Source organism: Adiantum capillus-veneris, chromosome 3 (genome assembly GCF_014529385.1).
Source record: "Adiantum capillus-veneris isolate H3 chromosome 3, ASM1452938v2, whole genome shotgun sequence".
NCBI classification, from domain to species: domain Eukaryota; kingdom Viridiplantae; phylum Streptophyta; class Polypodiopsida; order Polypodiales; family Pteridaceae; genus Adiantum; species Adiantum capillus-veneris.
The window spans coordinates 48,042,069-48,058,579 of record NC_140933.1 but is presented as its reverse complement, the minus strand read 5'-3'; positions in this window follow the sequence as shown (position 1 = coordinate 48,058,579).

The following is a 16,511-nucleotide window of genomic DNA, read 5'->3' as shown; positions in this document are numbered from 1 at the left end:
GGTCTCACAAATATATGCTTTTAAACAGAGAGAACACGAAAAAGTGAAGGAAGCTTCACTTCGCTTCAAACAATACATTGAGAGATGTCCAGTACGTGAACGACCACAAGATGACAGACTATCTGTTCTCTTTATTGAGGGACTGAGGAACGACACTCTCAAGAAGGACTTGCACTTGAAAGCTTGTACAAGTTTCGAGCAAGTAACGAGAGAGGCATTGTACTTAGTGGATAACTGTACGGTTTATGGAGAGGTGTCAACGCATACAGATTTTGCATCCAGTAGCTCCTCCTCCGTAGCGAGCGAGACTACCACTAAAAAGAATGTTCAAACAACAACCATGCCAAATGTAGAGCAAATGATAGAAGATGCTCTAAAAAGGATGGCACCATACCAAAAACCATTGCCAAAAACACTGAAATGGTGTGCTATTGAACAAAAATGGACAAATCATCCAACAGAGGAGTGCTATTACAACAAAGGGTATGTAAGGGAGCGCCAGTATGCACCTCCTGCTCAATTACCACCACCTCAGATACATCCAGTACCTCGATACCCAACGGGAAATGTACCAGGACCTATGGGGATAGAAAGACCTCAACCGGTATTGGGACAACAACCACCTTTACCAGGAGCAAGACCAGTGGGCATTAGATATGCACCAACCTTAGAGAATTAGGAAGAACAAGCCTTAGTGCCTGTTCAAGCTTATTACGAAGAATCGGGTGCACACATGTCTCCGACAGTGTATTACCCACCAGAAGAACCAAAACAACCAGAACCAGGGGGCATGATGGGGAATGTTGGAATACCAACAATTACAAGTGCTTCTGATGAAGAGAGATACAATATGGATGCAAGAACCTTGATGTTCATAGCTCATGGAGGGTTAGCAGGACAGAGACCATCCTATCCACAAAGGACGAATCAAATGGGACCAAGACCAGCACTAGGACCTTGTTACAAGTGTGGAGGTGACCATCTGATGAATGTTTGCCCACATACGGAAATCATTAGAATTAACGCTTATTGCACTGAGTGTGGGGTTACTCACTTCATTGAGGATTGCTTAAAGAATCCAAACAAAGTGCAAAAGACGACATTGAATATGCTAGAAACTATTCCTACCAGCAGTGGGTCTGAAAACGAAACTCTGATACCAACGCAAGTTGTTACTAGAGCTCAAACTAAGAAAACCACTAGAGAACCTGAGAATGGAAAGTTAGCGACTGAAATGGTTAGTCAAGGACCGCGGAGTCAGAAAAACACATGGAAAGCTAGAAAAGCACGCATGAAGTTAAGAAAAGAACGTGAAGACGCTATTCTAGCTGAGGAACTAAAGCGAACTAAAGATAGATTAGAAAAACTTGAGAGTCAAAACCGGAAACGAGAGATGAGCCCGGAAAGAACGAAACAAAAGAGTATCAAAGAAACAACGAGCTTAAGCTCAGGGGGATCAGTGCTAGTCGACACAGTACACGAACCATTGGACGCACTGATGAGAGCTTACGAAGCTAGGTTAAAGAACAACCAAACACAAGAACAGAGGTGGATGACATACCCAAACGCGGAATTGGAAAAGCAGAGACTTGAAATGTGCCAGAGAATGATCGAGACTGCACAAGCCTTATTAGAACCACCAAAAGAAACAATGAATTTTGTGAAAGGAAAACCCAATTCAGCAAGAGACTATCGTTTCACGGGTAGCTGAAAAGACTCCCAGTGCACAAAAGCCTGAAAATACACAAAAGGATGATCGCATAGTATTGAACACAACCGATCAGGAGATAGAGAGTTTTCATCCAGTCATATAGAGGAGTTACGAAAGAGATGATGATTACAATGAATTTTGGAAACAAGTGAGAGAGGCAAACTTTGCAAACGAGCTAAGTTGCCAAGCTAATCAGACAAATTGGGAAAAGGACATCAGGAATCCTCCCATAGTGGAATTTGAGGCAGGATCTCAAGTGGACTTGGATCTGCAATCTTACTGGGGAGATGGGGGCTCTGTTAGAACAATGGAGAGCAAACCTCATTCACTGAAAACTTTACCTTCATACTTAGGAGAGTATGAAGCAAAATCCGAGATTAGAGCACTTCCCTCACGAAAAATCTCATCAGAAAAAGTCATGGACTCGCAAGGATTGATAGAGATTTTGTCAACACCAGTGACATGCACTATCACTCTAGCTGAGCTTTTGAGGCTAAGACCACATATGTGGACCACTGTAGGAAAATGCTTGGAGAAATTCGGGATAAAAGATCCAACATCGAGATTGCAAGAGAGCATAGAGGAGCTGAGCAAGCCACAAAAGAACGCTAAGCCTGTACCCTTAAACAAGGTCGGAGAGTATTGCGAAGGTGAAGAGGGGAATACAACCTTACCAGTTGAATTCCAAGGAGTGAACACAATGGCAATACTAGACAGCGGAGCTGGGGTAGCCATTGCTACAAAAGAAATCTGGAAAAAATGGGGGAAACCAGCAATAAGGAAGACTAGGTTGAAACTCCAATTAGCAGATGGACACATAAAGAAACCTATGGGGTTATTAGAGAAAGTTGTAGTGACTTCTTGCGGCATTGAATACGAACATACTTTCGCTATTGTCGATTTTGGCAAGGAGAATAACTATGATATCATACTGGGAAGACCATTCATGAGACAATTGAAAATGGTCCAAGATTGGGGCTACGATCACATATACTTGAGAAATATGGAAACCACTACACGTGTGAACCTGAAAGACCATAGCTACAAAGATGTGAACCGAACTCCGGTAGAGGAGTTTGATTCAGCTACTTTGGCGGGATCCGAATTTCCAGCTTGGTTAGGTAAACCCAAGGAGTTATGGATGTGTGGAGCTTCGAAATGTGGAAGTCTGAAACGAGAAGAATGTGTTTTAGAAAGGGCTATCGAAGACGAAACTTATGTAGGAGAACCCTTTCCAGAGGACACGTTTGAACCATTAGAATGGACACACATTCTAGCAACCCTAGATGTTTGTGCAATTCCGGATGGTCCCACAACGAAATTTTGCGACAAGGACGGGTACGACGTGGTTCCGTATTTCATGTTGAGAACTGTGCTCGAAAAAGAAACTGAAAAGAACGATACACTGGAAAAGGAAGATGAAGAAGAGGTGTTTCACGACATTCCCAATCATCCAGAGTGGGGAAATGAAGCAGACAACGAGTCAACGGACAATTCAAGCGGAAACGAAGAAACTATAACGGATGTCCGATTTTATGATTTTCCGAACCAAACTAAACAACGCCAGAAACACTATAGAGCAAAAAAAAAAACAAAAGGGGTTAGAACCAATCCGATGCCTAGAATAAGAGGAAAAAATCAATTCCTAATGCTAGTAAAGGCTGAAGATTGTGTTAAGGATAAGATTTCTGGAAGAATGAGAGGCAGTGATCAAAAGAGCTTACGAAAAGACAAAAGAGGCTCAAGAAATCAAGTTCAAAATAATGGAACGAAAACTGAAACAGAAAAATCAGAAAAGAACAAGCGCAACAGAGAATACACGGAGTCCAAGTTAGAACGTAGAAACAAGTACAGAGAGCTCAAGAAAACTCTGAAGGAAGTTTGGACGACTGAAATTGAGAGTGGAGAGGACGAAAACGTCAAAATCAAGGAAAACATGGATGTTCCCTCTCACTATAGGAAATTCACAATAGAGGATAGGAAGGTGATATTAACCCCACCTATTCGAGAGAGGAAGGAGAACGAATCTTATGACGGACCGGAGGATGCAAAAAAAGTTGATTTAGCAGCTCCAGGTGAGACGCCTAGACCGGTGTACATAGCCACAGATTTGTCTCCAAGCGAGGAAGAGAGACTTTTGAGTCTTCTCAGAGAGTATAGGGATGTGTTTGCATGGTCTTATAAGGACTTAAAGGGAGTTGACCCATCGATATGCCAACACTCAATCCCAGTGAAACAAGACACAAAGCCTAGCAGACAGAGACCATACACATATAATGATACTTTTGCTAAGTGAATCAAGGAGGAGATAGATAAGCTAATGGAAGCTGAATTCATATACGAGATTGAACACACTGATTGGGTATCTCCGATCGTGGTAGTACCTAAGAAGAACGGAAAACTCCGAGTGTGTGTCAACTTAAAGAAAGTGAATGCTGCAACAATCAGGGACAATTATCCCCTGCCGATAACTGATCATGTTCTAGAGCGTGTATCAGGGAAAACATCATACTCCTTTCTTGATGGTTTTTCAGGATATAACCAGCTAGCCATAGCACTGGAAGATCAACATAAAACAGCTTTTGCAACGGAGTGGGGAATTTATGCTTATCGGGTTATGCCTTTTGGTCTAACCAATGCTCCCGCAACCTTCCAGAGGCTGATGACGCATGCTTTCAAAGAATACTTAAGGCTGTTTCTAGAAATCTACATGGATGACTTATGTGTACATTCTCTACTGAGAGATGAGCATCTAGAACACCTAAGAAAAGTATTTGAGAAATGTAGGACATATCGCATTTGTCTCAATCCTGAGAAATGTGTGTTTATGGTCCGACAGGGCAGAATTCTGGGACATATTGTCTCACAAAACGGAATATCCACGGATTTAGAGAAGATAAAAGTTATAGTGGATATGCCTAGACCAACCAATGCGAAACAAGTACAAAGCTTTATGGGACATTGCGGATATTATAGACGATTCATTTACATGTACGCTATAATAGGCCAACCACTTTACAGGCTAATAGTGAACTTTGAATGGACAGAGGAGTGTGAGGAATCATTCAAGAAATTGAAAGAGGCACTCATTACTGCTCCAGTCTTGAAATCACCAGATTGGGAGAAGATATTCCATGTGCACATAGATGCTTCTGCATATGCAATAGGATGCATTCTGGCTAAGCCAGAAGAAGGAAACATGGATTTTCCTATCTGTTACGCCAGTCGACAGCTCAACCATGCAGAGAAGAATTACACCACAACAGAGCGAGAGGGATTAGGAATGATATATGCTGTGAAGAAATTTCGGCATTATCTTCTAGCCAACAAGTTTGTGTTTTTTACAGATCACCAAGCCTTGCTCTACCTAGTGAATAAACCATGCAATACCGGGAGAATAGTGAGATGGTTCATTATCTTACTGGAATTCGACTTCACGGTAGTAGTAAAGAAAGGAAAAACACATCTTAGAGCTGATCATCTTTCGCGATTAACGAATGGAGAAGACCCTATAGGAGTAGATGACGACATGCCAGACGCGTACTTGTTCAACATAGAAATGATACCTAAGTGGTCTCAAAATGTCGTTGACCTATTAACCTATGGAGGAGAGTTCGATAGAAGAGAATACAACCTGAAACATATTGCTATTCAACAATCCAAGAATCTTCAATTGATTGCAGGAAGGTTGTATCAATTGGGAAATGATCATGTTTTACGACTATGCATCAATCCTGAGGAATATAATATATATCTGTGCGAAGCACATGTTCAGGAATGTGCATTTCATTGTTCAAGAAGGAACACATATAGGAATTTGTTACAATTGGGAGTCTATTGGCCAGGAATGAAAGAAAGCGTACATGAATATGTTGTTGGAATTAGGGTTGCAGAGAAACACACACAGCTTGGAGAAGACGAAGGAAGCTCCAGGCACACAATAGAGAGTGTGTTACTTAGTGTGCAATGGAAAGATAGATAGCCCTAGAGTGATGGGCATATATACAATGCACGGGGGAAAAAACCTCCTAAAGAGGGAAAAAATGCCCCGGCGGTCCTAGTGTGTTCACACACATCACTACCACATGTATATGGTAACAAATCCCCCCTGGAGTGATGCGGTGAACGAGAGCTGGCACATGAGTAAAGGGAAGTGCCATGCCCTGAGGACAGGATCAGTCCACAAAGGGGAGTAAGCCCAAAGCTTTGCGGAAAGCTTCAAGCTTCTCACGAGACAATGCCTTTGTGAAAAGATCTGCAAGGTTGTCCTGTGTTGGCACATAAGCCAAGCTGATCTCTCCTGCTGAGAGCCTCTCCCTAACATAGTGGTAATGCACCTCAATGTGCTTTGTGCGAGCATGAAAAATTGGGTTCCTCGCAACTGCCAATGCACTCTGACTGTCAGTGTAGATAGTGTTGGCAGTGTCCTGTCCAACACCCAAGTCAGCCATAAGGCGTCTGAGCCATACACACTCAACCGTAGCTGTGAAGACTGCCCTGTACTCAGCCTCACAACTCGAAGTGGCCACAGTAGGTTGCTTCTTGCTCAACCATGATATACATGAACTGCCAAGCATGAAACAAAAACCACTTGTGGACACTCGCGTGTCAAAACAACCAGCCCAATCTGAGTCCGAAAAAGCATGTAAGTCTGGCGGCAATGATCCCCCCTTGGGATAAAACAAGCCAAGATGTAAAGTGCCACTAAGGTAGCGGAAAATCCTCTTGACAGCCTGCCAATGCTTAGACCCTGGGCTATGCATAAATCTGCTGACCTGCGAGACTGCAAACTGAATATCTGGCCTCGTGTTGCATACATAAATGAGGCAGCCAACAGCAGTTTGGTAAAGAGTGACATCAGCAGGATCGCCAGCATCATGTAGACTCAACTTCAAACCTGTTTCCATGGGAGTGGCAATAGGTTTGCAGTCCTCAAGTCCAAACTTACATAGCAATGTCTCTATGTAACTTTTCTGACACAAGGCAATACCACCATCACACTGCTTAAACTGTATACCCAAGTAATGATGCAACAGCCCCAAATCTTTCATCTTGAAAGTAGCATTCAAATCAGCCTTAAATTCAGCAATATGTCTCTCATTTGGTCCAGTGATCAGCAAATCATCAACATAAAGAACCACAATGAGAAATACATCATCCTCACGCTTTACATACAATGTGCTTTCTGTTGGACTGTTACGAAAGCCTCGTTTAACCAAATGAGTGTCAGCTTTCTCATACCAAGCACGAGGAGATTGCTTCAACCCATACAAAGCCTTCTTACATTTGCACACTTTGTCCTCTTGTCCTTTTATGACAAAACCGCGAGGCTGCGTTACATAAACTTCCTCAAATATGTCACCATTCAAGAAAGCAGTAACAATGTCTGATTGATGTACATCCCAACCAAAATGAGCTGCCAATGCACATAGAAAACGCACAGTAGTCATACGACAAGTGGGAGCAAAAGTCTCTTCATAATCTATGCCTTTTTGTTGTGCATAACCCTTTGCAACAAGTCGAGCCTTATGGCGATCGATCTCACCATCCGGCTTGCGTTTCAACTTGTAAACCCACTTCGTACCAATGGCCTTTTTTCCAGGAGGCAAATCACATAAAGTCCATGTGTCATTCTCTATAAGTGCATCATATTCTGATTTCATGGCAGCAATCCAATTTTCTGAATTCTGTGCTTCATCAAAAGACAGAGGCTCCTCAACATCATGTAAACTAGACACAGCCAAAGCATAACAATCTGATGCATAAGATGCATGGCGAGAGCCTGAACGAGTACGACTAGATAAAGGTGCATCCAATTTACTGTCACGCAAAGTGTGCACCAGCCATTTTGGCATACCTCTAGCCTGCTCATTTTCAGCCCTTTCCTCATCAAGTACATCATGTACATCTGCATCAGTAATAGGCTGTTCTAAAACATTTTCAGAAACCCCCATAGGCTGTACATTTGCCTCATTGGAACTTACATTCGTATTTCCACCACTGAAAAGAGGCAACAAAGTGTCATAAATGTCCTGTGAGCTTACATTACTGTCTCTAGTACATGACAGCAAGGGTTGAACAGAATCTTCCACAAACACTACATCCCGTGAAACCAAAATACGTTTTGTTTGCGGATGATACAACCTGTAACCTTTGCTTTCAGCACTATAACCAACAAAAATACATTTGACAGCCTTATCATCCAATTTTCTGCGCTGCACTTGTGGCACCAAAGCATATGCCAAACAGCCAAAAACACGCATGTGCTCAATAGAAGGTTTTCTATCATGCCATGCTTCATATGGAGTAATAGACTGCAAAGCTTTCGTAGGACACCTGTTAAGTACATAAGTGGCACACATGATGGCCTCAAGCCAAAAAGAATGCGGCAAAGCTTGACTTTTGACCATACATCGTGCCATTTCCGTTAGTGACCTGTTTTTCCTCTCAGCAACACCATTTTGCTGAGGTGTATAAGGCACTGTACATTGGTGTTTTATCCCACGACTAGCCAGAAATGCATTAAATTCATGAGACATATACTCCCCCCCTCGATCGGAACGGAGGGTGCCCATAGTACATTTTGAGACATTTTCAGCCATAGCCAAAAATTGTTTGAAGCACATAAAAACTTCGGACTTTGCTTTAAGCGGAAATACCCATGCATGCCTGGAGTAATCATCAATGAAAGTCACGAAGTACAGGTAATTGCCCAAGGACGGAGTTTGCATGGGCCCACAAACATCACTATGCACAAGCTGCAACCTGCATGTGGCCCTAACTGAACCATCCTTTGGAAACTTAGAACGCTGCATTTTACCCAGAATACAGCCTTCACAAACATGTTTGATAGGTGCTTCAAGAGGCGGCAAAGAAGCAACCATATCAGATTTCTGCAAACGCAGCAAACTGGCAAAATTCAGATGACCAAAACGTGCATGCCAAAGTTTTGCATCTGAAATAGCCCTTGAATCTGCAACAGCATTTGCAAAATTTTGTCCACACTTGTCATACAAAGTGAGCTTATACAGCCCACGGCACAAAAGGCCAGATGCAACAATTTCATCACCAAAACTGAGATCATGAACTGTACATCTGTCATCCACAAATTTGACTACAAGTCCAAGTCTAGCAAGTGCGGATACAGACAAGAGATTCTTCTTGATCCCAGGTACATAAAGTGCATCAACAAGTGTGAAGGAACTGCCATTAGCAGCAGTGAGCACAATCTTTCCAACTCCCTGAACTGGATAAGAGGCGTTGTTGGCACAAGTGACTGAATTCCCATGAGGGACAGACTCGAGAGAGGTAAACAATTCACGATGTGAGGTAATGTGCTTTGTAGCACCACTGTCGAAATACCACACATGTGAATCTGCAGCAACTGACAAGAATGCATCATGGACAACAGGATTGTAAGTGCACTCTGCGCTAAAAGCCCATTCTGCATCAACATCAGCATCACAATCTCCTTTCACAGAAGACTCAACAATGGCTGCATTTGTAGTGGAACCAGCATTTGCAGTGGAACCACCCTCTTTCTTCTTAGCCTCTTTGGCCTTCAACTTAGGACACGACTTGATCAAGTGATCATTGGCTTTACAATAATGGCAACGCATCTTCTTTTTTCCCTTATCACCAGAATTGCCAGACAAAGTGCTTCCAGCAGAAGCATTAGGAACAGAATTTTTGCCACTCGCAGCAGAACCATAAGAAGTGGCTGCATTACTGTTACCACCCTTTCTTTGAGAAGCAATAAAAGCCTGTTCAACTGCACGCTGCCTAGTCCTGTTTTTTCTAGAAAGTGACTCTTGCAACAGCAATGTGCATAATGCATCAAACTTGACAACTTCAGGATTTCCTTGGGTCATCAGTCTCCAAGTACTAGCAAAAGTCTGGTAGGAATCTGGTAAGGCATCAAGAACAGTCTGCACAAGGGAACTGTCAGAAATGACTTCACCTGCAGAAATGAGTTGCTCATTGATATCCTTGACACTAGCAAGGAAAGTGTCCATATCATCTTCCTCATGCATAATCTTCGACTCTAGCTCTTTACGCAGCAAAGCAATTTTAGCCTCATTGCGGCTTGCATAAAGACCTGCTAGAATATCCCAAGCCTGTTTTGCAGATTTTGCTGAACGGATGTGAGGAATAATGGTGCGCTTCACAGACAACGCAATCAATGTATGAGCCTGCGCATCCTTAACATCCCAACGAGCTTGTTCTGCTGTAGGCAAAACAACTCTAACAGCTGCAATCCTTGCAGCAAGACCTGCAACATCCTCAATATCGCCTACATCTTCAGAACCAGGACGTACATCAATGCCCTGCACAATGTTCCAGACACCTTTTGACACAAGAACGTGTTGCATCATATAAGCCCACATAGGGTAGTTGTCCCCATCCAACCTGTCCTCAGCAGCAAACATCTTGAACACATCTGTGTTGTTGTTGTCAGCCATGGTAAATGCTGCACCTGATGTGAAAACTGCCCGAAAATAGGGGAAATGGAGCGGGAACAACTTGTGCTATATAGCACAAACCGTAGAAGACTATAAGGCACCTGTTATGCAGAAAACGGCACTGACAGAAAATCTGCACAAAATGACGAAATGACCTGTGCAGTACTGCCCGTAGTGGAAACGGAGGCCGAAATGAGCCCAAATCAAAATTCTGAGCAGACCAAGCTCTTCGAGCTTACCCAAAATATTTGTCGACCTGCGAACGCTTGCCAAAGCTCACTGAAATCGGAGAAAGTGAGCAGGCGTGTGCTGGAGCAGCTGGCGACTAAGCCCGGGAGGACGTGACCTGCTCTGATACCAATTGTTGGAATTAGGGTTGCAGAGAAACACACACAGCTTGGAGAAGACGAAGGAAGCTCAAGGCACACAATAGAGAGTGTGTTACTTAGTGTGCAATGGAAAGATAGATAGCCCTAGAGTGATGGGCGTATATACAATGCACGGGGGAAGAAACCTCCTAAAGAGGGAAAAAATGCCCCGGCGGTCCTAGTGTGTTCACACACATCACTACCACATGTATATGGTAACATATGTCACAGTATGTATTGTATGTTCATCAAAACCGCCAGCCGAGTATTCAACATTATATCAGATAATGATCGCTCCAGAATAGAGTCAGTATATTGTTGAATATCTCACAAATAGAACTTTCCCAGAAGGAACGTCAAAAGCTCGTCAGAAATCTGTAGAGACAGAAGCTAGAGATTACGCTTTAATAGGAGATCAACTCTATAAGAGAGGTAAAGACAACCAGCTTAGGATTTGCGCATCAGAGTCTGAGTATGTGATAATCCTGGAGCAAGCTCATGGAGGAGTAGGTGGAGGCCATTTCTCAGGTGATAAGACAGCAAAACTTGTCTTAGCCGCAGGAATATGGTGGCCAACATTACATATGGACGCTGAGGAATACGTTAAACGGTGTGATGACTGTCAGCGGACCAAAGTACCACTTAAAAGAGATGATATGCCGCTTAGACCAATGATGGGGGCAAGAGCTTTTGCAAAATGGGGGATTGATTATGTCGGACCCATTTCACCTCCTGCATATAAGACTCATGCACAATACATCATTGTGGCTACAGACTATCTAACAAAGTGGGTCGAAGCAAAGGCAACTCAAAAAGCAGATGCCAGGACCACGGCACAATTTCTATATGAATACGTCTTTGTACGATATGGATTGCCAATAGAAATTGTGAGTGATCGAGGCACACATTTCATAAATGAAGTGATAGAGATCCTTCTAGATGAATTCATGGTAATCCATAGGAAATCAGTCCCGTATCATCCACAAGCAAACGGACAGGCTGAAGCAACAAACAAAACCATATGCACGGTCCTTACGAAGATTGTATCTAAGTCGAGAACTGACTGGGACCAGAAGTTGCATTCAACATTATGGGCATATAGGGTAGCATATAAAACATCAATAGAAACGACCCCATATAACATGGTTTTTGGGCTAAATGCTATCTTGCCAATAGAATTCTTGATTTCAACCTTAAGGGTGGCTAAGGATCTAGAATGGACAGGGCACGAGCTCTCTGATAGATTAGATGACCTGGAAAAGCTAGATGAGCTTCGCCTAAAAGCAGTAGCTTCCATCTACGCTCAAAAAAGGCGACAAAAGGAATTTTTTGATAAGCATGTGCGGACTAAAGAGTTTAAGGTTGGGGACTATGTCTTAGTTTACACTCTGAAACAGCATGCTAAAAAGCTTAAAAAGCGAGGGATGGGACCTCTGGTGATTAAAGATCTATCACCAAGTGGAGCCGTCAAGCTTGCTACATTAGACGGAGAGGAAATGCCCAATTGGATTAGTGGATGCAGAGTGAAAAAGTATCTTTTGCCGCTAACCCAAGACATGCTTCTCAAAATACATCAAGAAAAGCTGCGTGTCCAGAAAAAGAAAAAGATTGAGGAGGAAGCGCAAGCCGAGGCGAAGGAAAGAATGGAGAAAAGAAGACTACTGCGTCAGAAACAGCGCAATGAAGGAGCAATACGAATAAACGCAGTTAGTATAACAGAAATGGGGAATGACAAAGAAGAACCCATCATTGAATGCAAAGTAGGAACCAACCAAATCAAAGCCAGAGCACTATTGGATTCAGGAGCTCAAGCTAACCTACTGTCACTCAGTTTGTATAGACAATTGACAAATGACACTAAACTACAAACTGCCAAGCAAGAGTTAAAAAGTTACTCTGAGAATTCAATCAAAACTGTCGGATGCACAGTTTTACATATACAGATTAACCAATATGTGTATCCTCATATGTTTTACGTGGTTGAAGACCAAGCTACACAACATCCATTATTGCTAGGACAACCATGGCAGAAGCAATACAATGCAATGATTGACTGGAGTTCTAAATCAGTGCTTATCAAATACGAAGGTGAAAGTCAATCAGTTAAGTTCACCAAAGGAGCAGAGCCAACTCCAAAGGAAGAATCCACGGACAAGGTCAAACAACAAACAGAGAAAAAGAAGAAGCAATGGCAACCAAAAGTTTCTACACAACTGGATTACTCTTCGACGAGGAATTCTCAACAGTGGATAAGGAAGACAAGCAATAATATAACAGCTCAACCTTGGAAAAAAACGGAGTCAACGTTGGTATGGAGACCAAAAAAGGCTGTGCCAGAAAACACAAACAGAGTCTTCAATACCAGACAACAGAGTAATCCCCGACAATCAAGGACAGTGAAACAGATGTGGATTCCAAAGCAGTTCATGATGGCACAAAGCTATAGCAAGCAAATTTGGATCCCAAAGATTTGTAAAAAGGAACTCCCTTCAATACAATCAACGGAAACTCCTAGGTATTTCAAGCCAAGGAAATCAACACACAGAACAAAGCAGGTTTGGGTCGCAAAGAGTTTGTGGCAAGCACAAGCAAAGCGGAAGCAGATTTGGATTGTTGAAAAAGACAACAAGGTAACGAAGAATCCATCTACTGATTCTACTACCAAATTGCCAAAACCAACCCAAAACCCGACCACCAATCCATCAATCAAACAAAGAGCAGCTTTATTGGAAAGACTGTTGTATCATCGCTCTACAATTGCATTGGGAACTTATGACCAAAACAACTACAATGCTTCACCCACAGACACTTCATAGTCGTCCGGGAGGACTCAGACTCGGAGGGGGGGAGGTATACAGGAGCTACAAAGCAGCTACAAGCGGAAAAAACAAAGAAAAACAAAAATTATATTACAAGGGCAGTGTCTTACATGATTTTGCAATTTTTTATGGTTGATTGCGGATATTGATAATATTTATGCCCTTATATACCTTGTTTTGCAACAAAGAAGAGATCAGATGATGAATTTGGGTCTCTAGATGTGTAAATATCACTAAATAAGAGTGTTTTTGGAGCTAAAAAGTGGAAAAAAGTGGTAATCCAAGTCCAAAAATCACAAAGAAGTGTATATTCATATACACAGGGTTACCAGCTATTTATCGTGTATGTTTGGAATTTTTTGGCTTCAATTTGCTTTTTTCCTTTATTTTTATGATTTTCTTAATAAAAATAAAAGAAAAATAAAAAAGCAGGTGAAATGAGATCGGAAAAAAGAAAAGAATAGACGGTGATGATCCTAATGACAAGGGCAACCCATGGTAAAAATGGGGTACAATTCTGAAAAAGTTGCGGAAAGCCTGAAATGACAGAATTTTGGCAAAGTGGACAGATTTCTCAGAAACAGGTCAAACGGAGTCCAAATTGAGGAATTTCAAATCCTAAAGTTCATTTCACGACGAGATAGGAGCACATGTCAAATTTGGTAACAAGTGATCCGGGAAGCCCGAAGTTAAGTATTTTTCACTTCACTATCAAGCTCATTTCCACTATTACCTTCTTGGAGAGAGCAAAGAGCACACAGGAGCATCCGACCTTCTACCGCCTTCTACGACTGCTACGAGAGCTCAGAGGACACCAGACATGAGAGGTAGACTCGTTGCCATAAGCTTTTGATGCTTATCGTTAACTTTTGTCGCGAAAACTCACCAAAACCAAGAAACAAGAGCAGACGGGGAATGGGGAAGAACGCTAGGTAGGGGCACAACCGCCTAACCAAACCTTGCAAGAACTTAGAGGTGGGTTACCCTAACATAGGAGATGAGTTTCTAGCACTCAAAGCTCGAGAAAGAACGACTGGAAAAACCCTAGGTCAACAGAGCCTGCAAGAGACAAACAGAAAAAAGTTGTCGGAACGACACAAAACTTCTCAGGAAGCTTAACAACATCGAGGGCAATGCAACCATGGAGTATCTCCGGGCTTGGATCACCAAAAGTAGGTCGGAACAACCGATTCGGCTGGGGACACACAAAGCGTCATTTTGGCATAACGGCTAAAATTGACGACCAAATGACATGAAACTTCACAAGCAGTTTCAACTATACATGGATGACTTATGTTTGCAAGCAAAACCCAAAAGAAAGCTGATTCACTTACCGATGGTGAAAAGACGCTTTCGGGCAACCAAATGGAGAAAGATGGAGAACGGGGAGCCAAAGTCAAGTTCAACCGAATAGGTGGCTTCACAACATATCCAATGAGCTGGAAATGCAACTCTCAAGAAGAAAAGTTGAAGAAATTCAACTCCAAGGCAAAAAGACGACTTCGGAGACTGAAATGCCTATAAGGGGGCTTTTTAGCTAAACTGATGACTTTTTAAGTTGAAAACTAGTTAGCAGGGCTTAGGGCACTAGCACAAAGCATTCTTTGCACAAAAAGACCAACATTTCAAGAAAAGACATCATACGCGTATGATGTCTCACAGCATGATTTTCACATCCATTTCAACATTTGAGTGCATAGCCTCATTCCACATGTTAATCACATCCTATGAACCAAGTATCATGAGAATTGGAGTCAGAAAACTCAAGGAAAACCAAAAAGACGCAAAGTAGGCCATAAAATTGATTTTTGGTCCTAATTTTGTCAAAATAACTCCAAACTCATTGAAACTTTGTAGGATTGTTGATTAACACATCTACAAGCTATCTGGAACCAAAAAGCACCATTTTGACACAAAAGACATCATACGCGTATAATGTCTATTTGCACTTACAGAGCCAAAAATGCTCATTTGTCATCATACATCCATTATATATATCTAATACATGCTACATATGAAGTTTGGAACCATTTGGTCAAGTGGATCACCCCATTAGCCCAATTAAGAGAAAATCCTTCATGCAAAGCCTATTTTTGTCCCAAATCCAACATATTCAAGTCCAAACCAAGATTTGAGTATAAACAGTCCTTCACTAGCACATGGAGAGTCCACAGAACCAATCCCATGAAAAATTGATGAAAAAGACATCATACGCGTATGATGTCTCCGGGGCCATTTTTAGTCCAAATTCTATCCAAACTTGATAAATCCACTGAATAAGCCTATCTAAAGCCAAAACCAAGCTTATAGAGAAAATTGGTCCAAAAATGCACTAAAAGACATCATACGCGTATGATGTCTCACTATGTGATTTTGGCATCTAAGGGCTTCAACCACCAAACAGAAGTGTTCTACATGCCATTTGAAGGTGATCCACCAAGTTTTACCCAATTTGGATCATAAAATCCATTTCCCTTTCAAAATTTTGCCAAGAGCCTGAACTGGACTAAACTGGCCAAAACTTGACCAAATGGGATCCAAACTCAAATCCAAGCATATGACACTCATGTATACACTATCACCTACAAGCACAACCAATATGAAGTCATTCTGACACAAAAGACATCATACGCGTATGATGTCTCAAGCATGTTTTTGAGCCCAGTTTGCATATTTTTTCACCTACATTGCATCCTTAGGCTCTGAATAGCTCATGTTTCAATTTTCAAGTCATTTGAATAGTTAAAAGCTTCATTTCGGCTTTCAGTACTAAAAAGACGCTAACTTCTGAAATTGGAGTTACAGGATCCATGGATTCCGCTAAGTCATCGGCAACTAAGAGAAAAAGACCAACCATCAAGGATGCTCTTGCAGAGGCAGAACCTTTTGATATTCCAACAGAAACCCTCAAGCCAACCAAGACTTGGGTGGAGGAAGCAAAACTAGAAAAAGAGGGAATAAAGATCTACCAGGGGACTTTCAGAGATCCTCAAGGGCAATCGGTCGATGTACCTATGATCCCACGAGAATTAGTGGACTATAGCAGATCAGAGAACATAAGCAGATACCTGGAAAAGGCTGACTTACACAGGTTCTTCACCTCGAGACCATCAGGCGTAGACACAAGAAGAGTGTATGAGTTGGCAACATC